Consider the following 15677-nt stretch of genomic DNA (forward strand, 5'->3'; position numbering starts at 1 on the left):
ATATTGCATATATATGCCGTCACATGCATTACTGACGAAACATCATGCAACTTTATCTTAATAGGCCTAAGGGCTCTTCCAGACGGGTGCTCAAACATGTTGTGAACACTGACCTCGTGCTTTGATGTATGCTTGCAACAGTATTTAAACAGTTGTTTAGAAACATCGTCCAGTAAAGTTGTGAACACATTCACAGCAGCGATGGCGCGATACTCCTGTACAAACGTGTATCACGTTGTCTGCAGAATCACCGGATTTTCGTCCCCTTGTCTTCTTTATTTCTCCCCTTAACTGGGCCACCAGACCCGTATCTTCCTCTCCAACTCAGCTTGATCTGTTCCCATAGCATCTGAGATTGTCCTGACCATGCGTCTGATTTGTTTACCCTGTCCTTGTAGCCAGCCGTAACGGAATCCCACAGTACTGGATGTGCTTGATGCAAATTACAATTCAATCAACATCAGCGGTTGTCCCGGGTGCCCCGCCATCCTATCCGATGGCTCATGAGTGTTTAGTTCAGCCATCAGCGCTGCCAATTCCAAACCAATGCAGCTCTCGCTATTGGACACAACAGTTCACATGGTAACAGCTTATTAGGTAATATGTTGATACAAGCTGCAAGCGCATCTTTGAGCACCGGTGTGGACGCACAATAAAACCCACATTGGTGAGTGGACTGATAGAAAGAAATAGGGAAGAGGTCTACATACTTTGGCGTACCTGGCGCAACTAGCGGCCTCCGAGCATGCGCCGTGCAGCCGGGCCGTCTTCAAACACGGTACCCGCGGGAACCGAGTAGATTCTTTTTATGTGTCGCGCGGTTATTTTAGTGCATTATCTTCGCAACGGTTCGCTGTGCGGCTTACAAATGAAGAAATGGGCACAGGAATTCGTCGAGAGAAAGTGGAATGACATTTCACAGGTAAATGAAGCTTACCGAGTTTGATTTAGCCATAGTTTTTTGTTAGCAAATGCTTTTGAGACCAGTAGTCTTATCAGTTACCATGTCTTTTATTTAACGCATATTGTGTTACATGAATGCACTAGCAATTTCAGTTTTGGAATCAGGACATCACTAATCTTACATATTCGAGACAATGCGTAGTAGAGATCTCGATCGTTATTCAAAATGCTTAGTTAGTAGGCCTACAGGTTTCTGGTTGAGCCATTAAGTCATGTCTTTTAACCTTGTTACCTGCTGTATTTTGTCGTTCATTAAGAATGTTTTACTATGGGTAGGCTTGTAGGATATTATCTATGCCATCAGTTTTTCAATTTTAGACAAGTAAAGACAAGGTTAGAGTTGTTTGGGAAAAGTATTTTATCGGGAAAACGCCTTTTGTCAAACGTGGTTTCTCAACGAAATTCCGAAAACGTCACACTTGGTGACAGTATTTTAGGACGACGGTAACAAACCGTAGAGGACTATTTCCATGATTTGATTCAGAGTAAAAATAGTTGTATTTTTTGTATGCGTAGCTAATCCTGGTTTTATGTATACTTTCATCAAACGATGTCTCATAAACTGGCAATAGCAAGACGAAGTTTGGTAGCCAAGGCTACAACCTAGCCCCCAATGCTCATTTGGTAACTTGCTAAATCATTTAAGCCTTATGTTAAGTGCAACTTACTTTCGCATGTATCAAAATAATTTTTCTGTTAAAAGTTCTCGAATCGACTTGCCTTGGAAAATACATTCTTTAAAAATGGTGGCATAGGCCTAACGTTTGTTTGGCCAAGCAAACACTAGACCTATGCCTGTTGGTTTGGCATGTCTGTTTTTATATTGACCTTCTTTCAAGGATAATTTTATTCGACATAATTGAAAAATACTTTTCTACGATAGTCGTTATTCCTGAATTCCTCACCAAAGACTAGTTTTTTATGTTGTTGGTTAGTTTGCAAGACGCTGAGCTTGGCGGGAAAAAAATCACTTTGTTGAACGTGTCTCCAGAACTTTGGCTATATTGTCCAGTAACGAATAATTTACTAGTGAAAAAATAAAACATTTCTTATAATAATTAAACGAGACTGAAATAAACATTGTGCTGCCATAGTGTTTTACTACAGTACAGTACTGGGAAATGGGCCAGGTAGTTTCATGTCAAACGCTCGGCTGGGAGATTGCCACTCTATGTCATTGACTTTGTTGGTTTATTTACAAGGGGTTGGGGATGGTGGGGAAAAATCACATTTTGCTAAACGTGTATTCAAAACTATTGCTCTGTTGTACAGGAATTTAAACAAGACGGAAGAAATGCAATGTGATGCCTTATTAAGCAAGTTTCATACGATCAAACGGTTTGTCCAACCCGGTTTGCCACCACGAGTTAGAAGCGAAATTTGACCGTGTGAACGAGGTATTTGGTTGGCCAACGCCGTTGACAAACGGTTTGAAGGAAGTCCAGCTCTGCTTGACTTTTGTGGCCTGGGTTAAGTTATCCACTAACACTTGGCTCGTGTGAACAGTCGGCAAACATCAAACCTCAGCAGCTATTCAGATGTTGAGCAGTTGAGTTCATCAATATTTCTCGTCTCAGTTATGAATATTGAGGAAAATAAAGTAAAGAGGGATGAGATGGAAGTTTTTTTTTTTTAATTTATCCTCACATATAAAGTACATACAGTTTTATGTTGAGTTAAAGCTAAAGAGTATGCCAATAAGATAACTAGAAACAGGGGGTTATCTGTTCTTTAGGAGATACTAAAGGAACTTGAACATATCTACTTACGGGCAACGCTATGAGCAAAACCAATAGTCATTCTCATGTTTGTGTCCTTGAACTTAGTAAAAGGAGTGATAAGTTTCAGTTGATCTAAATATGCTGCCCCGTCCATTCTCATATAAATTTACGCGTGTCCTCTGGCTCTAGTCTTAAATCAAGAAGCAAGTTTGCGAGAGAAATTTGGCCTCTTTTTAGCAACCAATCTGTTGTCAGCTGAGATCTTTTTTTCTTTTTCTTAAGCGCCACCGCCAAATCAATAGCGATAACAGTGTCCTGGTTCAGAAGCATCTTTGCGTCTCAGCTGCACAACTCACACTTAGGTTGGATGTAAATTAGTTTGACCGTGAGACACCGCTTCAAACCTGTTGACAAACAACTTGGGCAACCGGGTTGGACAAACCGTTTGACGTGTGAAACCAAGACCGCTGAAAGAGAAGGCTTGTTCGATGTAATTTATTGTGTCATAGACAAGGGTGGTCTGAGTAGCTAGCACTGACTACGCTGCCAGAGGAAATAAATGTAAACAAAACATCACTAAAATAGACCATTTGTTGTTTGCCAGGTATGGTAATAAGTTAATTTACATATTTTTCTTGTCTACACTAATTTGTGTACACCAAATATACAAACTCGGAGCGCAGGTTATGAGATTAATATAAAATACTGAACCAAAACAATTTATTTGCCGGTACAATACAGTACATACCGAAGTACAAACATGTTTGTCATTATATTAAATGATATTTATACATAATAGTGTTAACGTCAGATTACAAGACGGCAGTGCATTGGTTTACATGCATCACAAAAAAGATGGTTTATTCTGCTGCTGTATATGTGAATGAATTAATTATTACTTTTTACATACGCCATTATTTGATAGTTAAAGTTTCTAACTTTATCATTTTATTTAAGTTTTTGTTGGCTACAATATACCTGTAGTTATTTTCTTCGGAACAATAATTATTCAGTAAAACGTTAGTAGAAGCCCAAATTATTAATTTTGGTATTTTCTTCTGCACTATGACCTTCATTACTTACTGGAGTGGCTTATTTATTATTTAACCTTTGACCTATATATGGGGATTTTACATTCATGATTATCCAACGAATATAAAAAATTTTGACATATTCTGCAACTTCTGAATGAAAAGGCACACAGTGATTTTTTCCAAGAGGTAATTAAGCTTGAGTGCATTGAATACTTGAAAAACTAAATGAACATTTTGTTTCTCAGAGGTGGAGGGGGATAACTCTTTTAATGACAGTTTATATGAATGTTTCAAGAGTAAACCATCTTCTATCTTATAAAGCTTTGTCAAGGAGCTGCATGGTGCATAATGAATTTCATTTTCTAAAATGTAATTTCAACCAAAGGAGAACCGAGGGAACCCCATTGTTTTATTAATATCTTTCTGGCCAAGCCAGTTATTCCTGATACATTTCAACAAATGTACTGCCTGATACATTTCAACAAATGTAATGAATCATACACACAAAAAATGGGGTCTGTTACTCTGAAATGGGTGGGGATACATGAAAGCATTATGATATTACAACGCAAAACACTGTGAAACCTATTTTTTCTAAGCCTATAATTACCCTCTCCATGTAGTGCAGAACATCAGCTTTCATGCTTTTAGTGGGAATGATATGTACAACTTCTTTGAATTTGTACTTTATGTTGTTCAACTTAAAAACAAATACACTTGTTGGAGCTTCACTACTGTCAAAGGCTGAACAGATAATATTTCCGCCTTTATAATCAAAATATGGTTTCATGTGAGTTTCATCCACCATCAGTATCACTGTTTTGTCATTGGGTAGTAATAATTTACACTTATTCTTAATGTACATCAGAAAATTTGAGTAATTTTGTTCTGATGCTGGGCTGAACTGTTGGAAACACACACACTCCTGATGTATGGTAACTTGGCAATATTAGGAATTTCTTGTCTCTGAAGAGTATGTAACTTTGAGGGGAACAATTATATAACAAAGAAGACAATATTGCCAGCTCTGATGAATAATCAAAATCAGTTATTAACTGCAGTTGTTCAAATACGAATTTCAGCACAGGTAAATGTTTGAATGACTGATCATCTAAAATTATTGCCCAAAATGAAATCACTAATTCTTTAACAGCAATGCGATTGCGTGTTTTAGAAATAAATGCAGCAATGACAGCTCTCTGCGAGTCATTCAGTATCTGCTCAGTGGTATTCGTATCATGCACCTCTGGGAATCTTGAAATCTCCTAAGTGATGTACAACAGCGACGTGAACAAATGCATGACTGCGGAGTTAGCCTTAACTGTAGGTAGGGCATTGTGGCGTACAGTATGCTATTTCATTAATCTGTATTTAACTTTGCCTGTGGAAGAGGAGAGATGTCATTTAATATTTGTACAACATGTATATATGAGCATTGAAACATAGTAATGCAATGAGGTTAGGTTAGTAATGCAATGAGGTTAGGTTAGTTATTGAAATTCCTTCTGTAGGCTCCAGTTTTGTACCTGTAACCCTTAGAATATTAGGCCAGTCTAATTTTATTCACCTTAACCAATCTAGGCCCAATAAGGTTTGTCCCTTACCTTTGACTACTGTCAGTGGTAACTTGCCTATTTCCTGATCATTATACTGTACTTCCACTTGTGATGAACCTACTGTATAACTTCTATGTCTGTGCCATTTTCAAAGCTCTTGCTAAGTCCTGAACTGGGAGTTGTTTGACAGGCTACACTGGGATGTGTTTAACTTAGGGTACACTGGTAGTTGTTTGACACAAGTTACACTGGGAGTTGTTTGACATAGGCTACACTGGGAGTTGTTTGACATAGGCTACACTGGGAGTTCTTTGACATAGGCTAGCCTATATTAGATTCTGGCTACACAGGGAGTTCTTTGGCATAGGCTAGCCTATATTAGATTCTGTTAAGTCTAGTTTATATGAATTCCTACTAAAACTCAATCTAGGCTAAACCAGTCTTTCTTTATATTGCACCTTACCTTGTTGTTTACAACGCCTACCCAAATCCCTTTTTCAAGCTACAGCTTTCTTAGGCTACACCTGGGTGCAGGCTATACTTGGAGAAGCCTAATTTATGTTACCTTATCAGACAAACCTAACTGTATGTTTGTTTGCTTTCCTGGCATGGCATAGCTCTGGTTCCAGTGATGAATGCAGACTTTATATTGCAGTTGAAAGTTATCCTAATGGCATCCTGAGACAAGAGTCAAAAACCTGTTGCAGTGAACTTATTGTTGAGTTTATCTACTTACCATCATAAGTTTGTCCAATAAAAGACACTAGATTTATCCATGGCATGCTACTTCATTATGCCATATAAGTTTTATGGTCCAGTTCAAAAGTAAAACAATGAAACCACGAAAAATCCCTGCATGTAAGTGATGTACAGGAAGGAAGCTCAAGAGAGAAAGAGTCGTCAGCCTGGTATCACCAGGGATGACGTCATCACGTCATGACATCAGATCCAACAGGCCTTGTTTCCTGGTGGTCTTGGTGAAACCCCATGAGTTCTCTGTCACTACAGTATAGTGCAGTGAGATGACAGGTGATTTAATGAAGTCTCATGCTTGGCAGGGAGATTGCCACCCCAATTATTGACTTATAATATGTTATATATATATATACTAAAATATATATATTATATATATATATATATATATATATATATATATATATATATATATATATATATATATATATATATATATATATATATATATATATATATATATATATTTAGTATTTATGTTGTCCTCTGTGCCTCCTTCACCAGAATACTGTTCTCCTGTGCGGATGTCTGCTTCTGCCGGAGATTTATCTCTTTTAGACAGAGTGGTTCGTGGTAGTGGGTTTCTGTTTCTCTGTAGTAGCAGTTATGGCTTAGACCATCGACGGATGATCTCTGGTTTGTCACTTTTTCATAAGTTGTATTCCAGCAGAGATCTTTCACATTCAAAATTGATCTCTGATCCCCTTTACCTGCCGAGAGCGACCAGATTCGCTGAAGAGCAGCACCAAAATGCTTCTGTTCCAGAGGTCCTTTAATCCTCACACTGCTGGACTGTGGAACAGCCTCCTAGAGGATGTCGTGTAATTGGAACTTGAGAAGTTCAAGCGAAGATGCAGTGCATTACTACCCTAATACTATTCTCTTTGCATTTTGATACATTTTTATCTATGAATTAATCTATTAATTTATTTTTTCTTTTTGATAAGTGTGATCTCATCTTTCTGTATTTCCCTTTGCCTCCTCTTACTTCTTCCTAATGAACACCATATTCTTTGGAAGGTTGAATTTCAAGTCAGTGGCCCCTGTGGGCTTGTTCCATATGAAGAGGTTTCGTCTTTTGAATATATATATATATATATATATATATATATATATATATATAGTTATATAATTGTATCACTTACACAGTTATTCTATGTATTAATTCACTAATAACAGGACCTCATTTAAACTGGATGGTATCTAGCAGAGATATTTATTCAGGAAAATTTACAAGCTTTCTAGGACTAACAACAGACGATGAGGACTATTAGTCCTAGAGAGCTTGTAACTTTTTCTGAACAAATATCTCTGCTAGATACCATTCATATTAAAAGAGGTCCTATTATTAATATATATATATATATATAGTATATATATATATATATATATATATATATATATATATATATATATATATATATATTGTTATGTGAGTCCTTCGGTGGAAGAGTTTAATTATTAATTACTGTGATTTATATGGCTTTGCTTTACCTAAGACCCATGTAATTCCATCAATTAAGGCTAAAAGTTACCCAGAAAGACAGATAATTAACTTTATTAGATTCGGTCGCCAGTTGAAACGAGGTTATTGAATATTTTGATTTATTCTGAACAAGGAATTAAATAAACCACCTTAATCAACCATCTAGTTCAACAAAAACATTGAATGAAAATAGACAACCTTACGGGAGCCAATAACAGCTCCAACTTCGTCCCCTTCGGACACGATAATTCCCCCTCTGTTAGGGTATGACGCAACAGCTGAGAAGCTCTCCTGATGCTCTTATAAGCAGTTCTCGGGTATATTATGGCTATTCCTTCTCCAAACAAGGGTATGTGAGTAATTGTCATCTTCAGACTTACCTTAGTCGTTTAATGCTATGATCACTTGCATCTGACACCCAGGGTCAGTTGAAGTACTTCCCTGGCGGTTCCGTAAAGATTAGAGGACAAAGGGGGGAAGCTGAGAGAGAGAGAGAGAGAGAGAGAGAGAGAGAGAGAGAGAGAGACAGAGAGAGACACGCTTGTGCTCTCACTGCTGGTGACCACTGGACTGCTGACCTGGGTCGAGTGCGTGGGTGGTTGCTTGTAAACAACTCCCCCTTTGTAGCCTGCGGGTAGCCTGAAAACATAACAAGAACTCGCCAGTATGAAGTTAAGGGCAAAGTGATCTAAGGGATACCCTAATTAAAGGTGGCCCTAGTAAAACCTACCCTGTTGGATAGGTCCTTAAACTAAACTTAAAATCATCTTAAGACGGTTGGCGTGTTTTGAAACACAACAACCAACTCTTGGCTTCCCTTCTGCACTGTTATACAAAGAAGAAGCTTTTTTTGGTGCTTCCCTTTTTGTTTTGTCTTTTTTTTGGTTATACTTCTAGTAGATCAAAGAAGAGGTCGAACAGTATAATATTTGTAATTTATATATATATATATATATATATATATATATATATATATATATATATATATATATATATATATATATATATATATATATATATATATATATATATATATATAATGTGTGTGTGCATTTGTGCATGTGTGTGTGTGTGCATTTGTGTGTATCTTATATATAAAAATGAATGTTTGTGTGGTATAGAAATCCGAACTGCTTGACCGATCTAGACAAAATTTGGCATGTGGCCATCATTTGATCCAACTTACTTAATAGGGTAGATTTCAAATCTGTACTGCCATGACAGGCAGACAAGAACAGACATAACTATAGATCCATTTTCTGTTGTAAACGAAGCCGAGACAAAAAAAAAAAAATGCTCCAGTCACTGTGATTAATAATTCTGTATCAAGGTTTGTGTTTAGGTTTAATGGTGCTGTGTGTTTAGGTTTAGTGAGGGTGTGTTTAGTTTTAGTGAGGGTGTGTATAGGTTAAGTGGGTGGTGTGTTTAGGTTTGGTGGGGGGTTTAGCTTTAGCAGGGGGTATGTGTTTAGGTTTAGTAGAAGGTGCATTTAGGTTTAGTGAGGTGTGTGTTTAGGTTTAGTTGGGTGTGTTTAGTTTTTGTGGGTGGTGTGTATTTAGGTTTAGTGGGGGCTGAGGATGTGTTTAGGTTTGGTGGGAGGGATGTTTAGGTTTAGTGAATGGGGGCAGATTTAGGTTTAGTGAGTGGATGGTGCATTTAGGCTTAGTGTGGGGTGTGTATAGGTTTAGTGGAGGTGTGTGTTTAGGTATAGTTGGTGTGTGTTTATGTTTATTGAGGGATGTGTTTAGGTTTTTTGGCAGGTGTGTGTTTAGGTTTAGTGGGAGATGCATTTAGTTTTTGTGGGAGGGGTGTTTATGTTTAGTGGAGGATGTGTTTAGGTTTGGTGGAGGGGGTGTTTAGGTTTAGTGGTGGATGTGTTTAGGTACAGTAGGGTGTGTTTTGGTTTACTGGGGGATGTGTTTAGGCTTAGTGGGTGATGTGTTTAGATTTAGTAGGTGATGTGTTTCAATTTAGGGGTTTTTAAGTTTATTGAGGGTGTGTTTAGTTTAGGTTTAGTTGGGTGTGTGTTTAGGTTAAGTGCAGGTGCATTAGTGGGTACTGTGTGTTTAGGTTTGGTGGAAGAGGTGTTTAGATTTAGTGGGCAATGTGTTTACCGTTAGTCGGGGTGTGTTTAAGTATAGTGGGAATATGTTTAGGTTTAATAGGTGTGTGTTTTGGTTTAGTGGGTGTGTGTGTTAGGTTTAGTGGTGTGTTTCAGTTTATTGGGGTGATGTTTAAGTTTAGTGGAGGTGTATTTAGATTTAGTGTGGGTGTGTTTTGATTTAGGGTGTGTTTAGGTTTGGTGGGGCTGTGTTTAGCTGTAGCAGGGGCATGTGTTTAGGTTCAGTGAGGATGCAGTTAAGTTTAGTGTGGGGTGTGTTTAGGTTTAGTGGGGTGTTTATTTAGGCTTAGTGGGGTTGCATTTAGGTATAGTGGGGGTGCGTTTAGGTTTAGTGAGTGATGTGTTTAGGTTTAGTGAGTGGTGTGGTTAGGTTTTGTTGGTGTTAGGTGTTTAGGTTTAGAGTAGGGGTGTGCCTAGGTTTAGTGGGGGTGAGGATGTGTTTAGGTCTAGTGGTGGATGTGCTTAGGTTTAGTGAGTTGGGGTGCATTTAGGTTTAGTGAAATGGGTGTTTAGGTTTATTGGGGGTGTGTGTTTTGGTTTAGAGGGGTGAGTTTAGGTATAGTGGGTGTTTGTTTAGGTTTATTGAGGGGTGTATTTAGATTTTGTGGGTGGTGTGTTTAGGTTTAGTGGGGGGGTGTTTAGGTTTAATGGGGTGTGCATTTAGGTTTAGTGGGAAGGTTGTTTATGTTTCGGGAGGATGTGTTTAGGTTTGGTGGGAGGGGTGTTTAGGTTTAGTGGTTGATGTGTTTAGGTTTAGTCGGGATGTGTTTTGGTTTAGTGGGGGATGTGTTTAGGCTTAGTGGATGATGTATTTACTTTTAGCGGGCGGTGTGTTTCAATTTAGGGGTGTTTAAGTTTAGTGAGGGTGTGTTTAGGTTTAGTTGGGTGTGTGTTTAGGTTAAGTGCAGGTGCATTTAGGTTTAGTGGGTGCTGTGTGTTTAGGTTTAGTGGGGATGTGTTTAGGTTTGGTGTAAGAGGTGTTTAGATTTAGTGGGTAATGTGTTTAGGGTTAGTGGGGGTGTGTTTAGGTGTAGTGGGAATGTGTTTGGGTTTAATAGGTGTTTGCTTTGGTTTAGTGGATGTTTGTGTTTAGGTTTAGTGGTGTGTTTCAGTTTATTGGGGTGATGTTCAAGTTTAGTGGGGGTGTGTTTTGATTTAGGGTGTGTTTAGGTTTGGTGGGGCTGTGTTTAGTGTGTTTTGATTTAGGTTGTATTTAGGTTTGGTGGGGCTGTGTTTAGCTTTAGCAGGGGGCATGTGTTTAGGTTTAGTGAGGATGCAGTTAAGTTTAGTGAGGGGTGTGTTTAGGTTTAGTGGGGGTTTGTGTTTAGGCTTAGTGGGATTGCATTTAGGTATAGTAGGGGTGCATTTAGGTTTAGTGAGTGTTGTGTTTAGGTTTAGTGAGTGGTGTGTCTAGGTTTTGTTGGTGTTAGGTGTTTAGGTTTAGTAGGGGTGTGCTTAGGTTTAGTGGGGGTGAGGATGTGTTTAGGTCTAGTGGTGGATGTGTTTAGGTTTAGTGAGTGGGGGTGCATTTGGGTTCAGTGAGATGGGTGTTTACGTTTATTGGGGGTGTGTGTTTTGGTTTAGTGGGGTGAGTTTAGGTATAGTGGGGGTGTGTTTACTGTTGGTTTATTGAGGGGTGTATTTAGTTTTTGTGGGTGGTGTGTGTTTAGGTTTAGTCAGGGTGTTTAGGTTTAATGGGGTGTGGATTTAGGTTTAGTGAGAGGGTTGTTTATGTTTTGTGGAGAATGTGTTTAGGTTTGGTGGGAGGGGTGTTTAGGTTTAGTGGTTGATGTGTTTAGGTTTAGTCGGGGCATTTTTTGGTTTAGTGTGGTTGTGTTTAGGTGTAGTGGGTGGTGTTTTTATTAAGGGGGTGTTTAGGTTTAGTGTGGGTGTGTTTAGGTTTAGTTGGGTGCATGTTTAGTTTCAGTTGGTGGTGTATTTAGGTTTAGTGGGTGCTGTGTGTTTAGGTTTAGTTGAGGCGTGTTTAGCTTTGGTGCGAGGGGTATTTGGGTTTAGTGGACTATGTGTAGGTTTAATTGGGGTGTGTTTAGGTTTAGTGGGGGGTGATGTGTTTAGGTTTAGTGGGGGTGTGCTTAGGTTTAGTGGCAGGTGTTTCGGTTTAGCAGGGACATGTTAATTAAAACCACACCACATGTTACTTCCAACCCATGGTAAATGATCGGCTGTTATTTAGAGTTTTCAAGGGTCAGCTATATATATATATATATATATATATATATATATATATATATATATATATATATATATATATATATATATATATATATATATATATATATATATGCATATATATATGTGAAACATTGTATATGTAATTCTATACCCTATACCCTTAAGAAGGCTAAAAGCGTTTAATTGGCATTGGCATATTTTATTTGCTAGAGAGATTGCAGATGGAACCTTATGTAGTTGAAGTCTTTATATGCTTTGCTAAAAATAAGAGGGTGATTAGAGTAATTTCAGATATGTATTTTAAATTAATTTTAATATTGCAACAACTTTGCATTTCAAAAGAAAAAATAAGTTGGAGGTCTCGTATATGGGAAAACTGTCTAAACGTATACAATTTAAATCATGCAGATGTTTATAGCTAAGATAAATCTTTATTTTTGCGACCAGTACGACATGGTAACCTCATCTGTAATTTCATAACATTAACATACACTAAAGTGAATTATAGCTCTAAGTCATTAAGATGAAGATGTTACATATGCAAGGATCTTTTTTAATTAGCATCCGTCTGAGCAACTTCGTTCAGCTTTCCAGCTTACCTCTTTGGCAGGGCTGCGTTGGACGCAGAAGTAGGCTATGTCGTTCTGTTGAACTATGATGGCAGTGTGAATACGCACACTTACTTATGTGTAAATAAGTTATTTATATTATTAAGCTACGGGACGGCATGAAGCAGGGAAAATGTAATTTTCTAAAACAAACACAGGCTATCTTTCAGTATGTCTTACTGCCTAAATAAAATCCTGGTCAACTGTGTTCCCTACTAGGACTATCTGATTATGATCAAAACAAATGTTATACTGGATATGGTGTCTAAACGTGTTAAAAGGTGTTCCTTCATTTGTTGTACCAATGATTAGTGTATATTAATTTCTCATCTTTATTGTTGTTGGATATGTTCTTGATTTTCAACAAAGGATAGACCTTACTTGGCCAGGTTTTTCTCAGGTTAGTGCTGTTAGCCCTCTTAGTCCTCTGGAACTTTTTCTCGTCCCTTAAGAAGTAATTACTGATCTTGAAAACATAAGAGTGTAGTATGAAGATAATGCTAGTCTTGCTACAACTGTTTGCTTCCTCAGGTGGCTTAATGAATTTCTGAAAGCCTGAAAGACGGAATCAAGAAAGTTGTGGGAGATGGTGCTGAACTTGAACAAATTAAGACTTTCTTGCTGAGGCAGTCTCCACCTCCTTTCCCCTTCTCCATGCCGTTGAACTTGAAGATGATCCTGAGTATGATGTCATAGTTGACTCCTAACTTCCTTTTTCACAGTATTTAAGACATATTATTCCTCTTTTTGTAAGGCTTCCTATACCTATGGTGAAAATATTAATGCAAAATGCTTCAAAGTTCTTGCTGTGCTCTGGAATTAATTCATTCTTTTTCCTAAAAACCTAAGTATAGTTTCTTCCATAGCTGAAGGTAGCCGCTTCCCACAAACTGTTTCAACAGGGCACTTGCATTAACGCCTTTGCTCCCACCCCTCCAAAACTGTTTGCCTTTTAATTACTGTTGAATGTGAAAGGGTCTTTATTGTCACCCTTGATGACCATGTTCATAGGTTAAAAACGCTTTATAATAGTACTATAAATTACAATGCGGTATTGTCTTAGTAATTCCGAGTTACATAGCTTCATTTTAAAAAAAGGTGTGAACACAGATTTGGTTTCCAGGAGCTGGATAAAAGACTTGAGTTCTCGGGGACTGCAATGGTTCGGACATGTAATAAGAAAAGATTAGGAACAGGCGATCAAAGAACAAGTAGATATGGAAGCAGAAGAACGAAACCTACATATATGACGTCTCAGGAAATCATAGAAGAAACTAGACCAACCGTGACCCGTTGGGTCATTAAATTTGAAAATTTGGGGAGGGGAGGGGGCGGGGAGAGAGGGGAAGGGAAGTCTGCTTACAAACGTTTCAGAGTGTTAGTATTATATATATAGAAATATTAATGAAGACTCAGACAGGATGGGAGTTCAGGCAAACAAAGCATTAATTAACCATTTAATTCAATAGTAGCGATAACCATTACAAAAGTTTTTATATCGTCGATTTTCTTTACGGGGTTAGACGCGTTCACCTGTTCTATTATATCTTGCGCTTGTTATGCCGTGGGAGGGTCTTCCATATAAGGTTTGCTTCAAGTTGATCAATGACAATTATAATGATAATAATAATAATAGCCTTATTAATAACTTCACATATAATAACAACGAATACGTTTCTTTTCACAGTTAAACATCTAAGGAAACAATCCTTTGATTAAAATGTCTATATCGTTTACCGAATAATTCTCTGGGTGTTCTTCCATTTCCCGTCTTCTCAGAATTTCGAAACCCTTCCCGTCATATCTTTTTGTCGTGAAAAGATAGGATCCGCCCTAAATTCTGAACTTTAACTGACAGTGACTTTAATGCTTTTCGCTTCTAGACATGTTTCATTGCCCTTCTCATATATGCTTTAACCGTAAATTTATCTTCACGCCTGTGTTGTATTCCTCGCATAAACCATTTCATAAAATCTATTCTTTGAGTTCATTTTTATTTTATTAATAATAGTTGATTGAGCTGTTTCCAATTCTGTTCCTATTTCGCATTTACTGTTCAAAGACAGATATCTTTATCATCACTGTAATCTCTTTTCCCATTGCACTGCACATTACTGTAAAATTGATAATACAGGGAGTGTTAACAAAGTCTGATATCCTACTTAAATATTATAAATAGATGTTAAGCAAGCCAATTACATTGATATGCAAAGAAAATATTTCATATTCCGAAATGAGTAATCGAGTAGCTGTTTAAAAGTGGATAATTCTAGCTTAGGAATGGCTGCTTTAGATTACCCGGAAGCTGTAGATAAGAGGAATACAGCTTGAACGTTAAAATCTATGTGTACTTTAAGCCTTCAATAAATACCTTCTCTATTTTTGAATGGGTCAGTAAATAGTTACATGGCAGAATATTTAGAAATAGCAGGGTTAGCGAAAGAACCTTATCTGTGTGTGTGTGTGTGAGTGGCAGGTGGAAATAATCTTTTTTAACTGAAGCTTGAGAAGGGATTTGCGCTGTTTTTTGTCTGCTTATTCCTTCACAAAGTCATCCTCAGAATGGACTTTATTTCTTCCATTTAAAGATTCATCTGAAGTCAGGCACTTTAGAAGATATTACTCCTTTGTCTCCAGTTTTTAGGTTTTGTAACCATTTTCTGACAGGAATTACCTGCGAAGAAATAATCCATTCGTTCCATTTTTATTTCTGATCTTGCTTACATTTTTTTTTATATCGACAGGTCACGTAATTGTTATTTTCCTCTGATATTTCCTTTTATCTACTTTTCGCTATGTTATCCTTTGCGTTTATTTAACATCCCTTTGTAAATACTATAGAGAGAGAGAGAGAGAGAGAGAGAGAGAGAGAGAGAGAGAGAGAGAGAGAGAGAGAGAGAGAGAGAGAGAGAGAAACTTGCATATAAATGATTCATTAATATTATGTTGTTCTATAATTTCACGATTTATTACGTTGATTAGAGCTAATCTAAGATCTCTTCATCAGCGGAAATTGCATCCTTGTTGCTTTTTGATTTACTCAGTCAGCTGCAATCTTCGAGGCATTCACATTATTAAATCCCACACTGAGTACGACTGAAGGGACATCTTGAACTTTGACAGATTCTGGAATGACCAGAAATTTATCCATTTTTCCCAGGGAATTCATATCGCTTTTCTAATTTAGGTCTTAAGAACACTAGGAATTGCTATACAGGTAATCATGGCAGAGAATATTGAA

The 15677-nt window shown here is 37.5% G+C and overlaps 1 long non-coding RNA gene across 1 annotated transcript in view; it reads left to right on the plus strand.

Moving 5' to 3' along the window:
- Window positions 1-530: 530 nt before the first annotated feature.
- Window positions 531-15677, plus strand: part of LOC136848922 (uncharacterized) — a 390446-nt gene continuing 375299 nt past the window's right edge. The window contains exon 1 of the long non-coding RNA XR_010856181.1: window positions 531-922. This is a non-coding gene — a long non-coding RNA (uncharacterized lncRNA). The remainder of the gene's footprint in view (window positions 923-15677) is intronic.

The sequence above is a fragment of the Macrobrachium rosenbergii genome, chromosome 20 (assembly GCF_040412425.1).
Source record: "Macrobrachium rosenbergii isolate ZJJX-2024 chromosome 20, ASM4041242v1, whole genome shotgun sequence".
NCBI classification, from domain to species: domain Eukaryota; kingdom Metazoa; phylum Arthropoda; class Malacostraca; order Decapoda; family Palaemonidae; genus Macrobrachium; species Macrobrachium rosenbergii.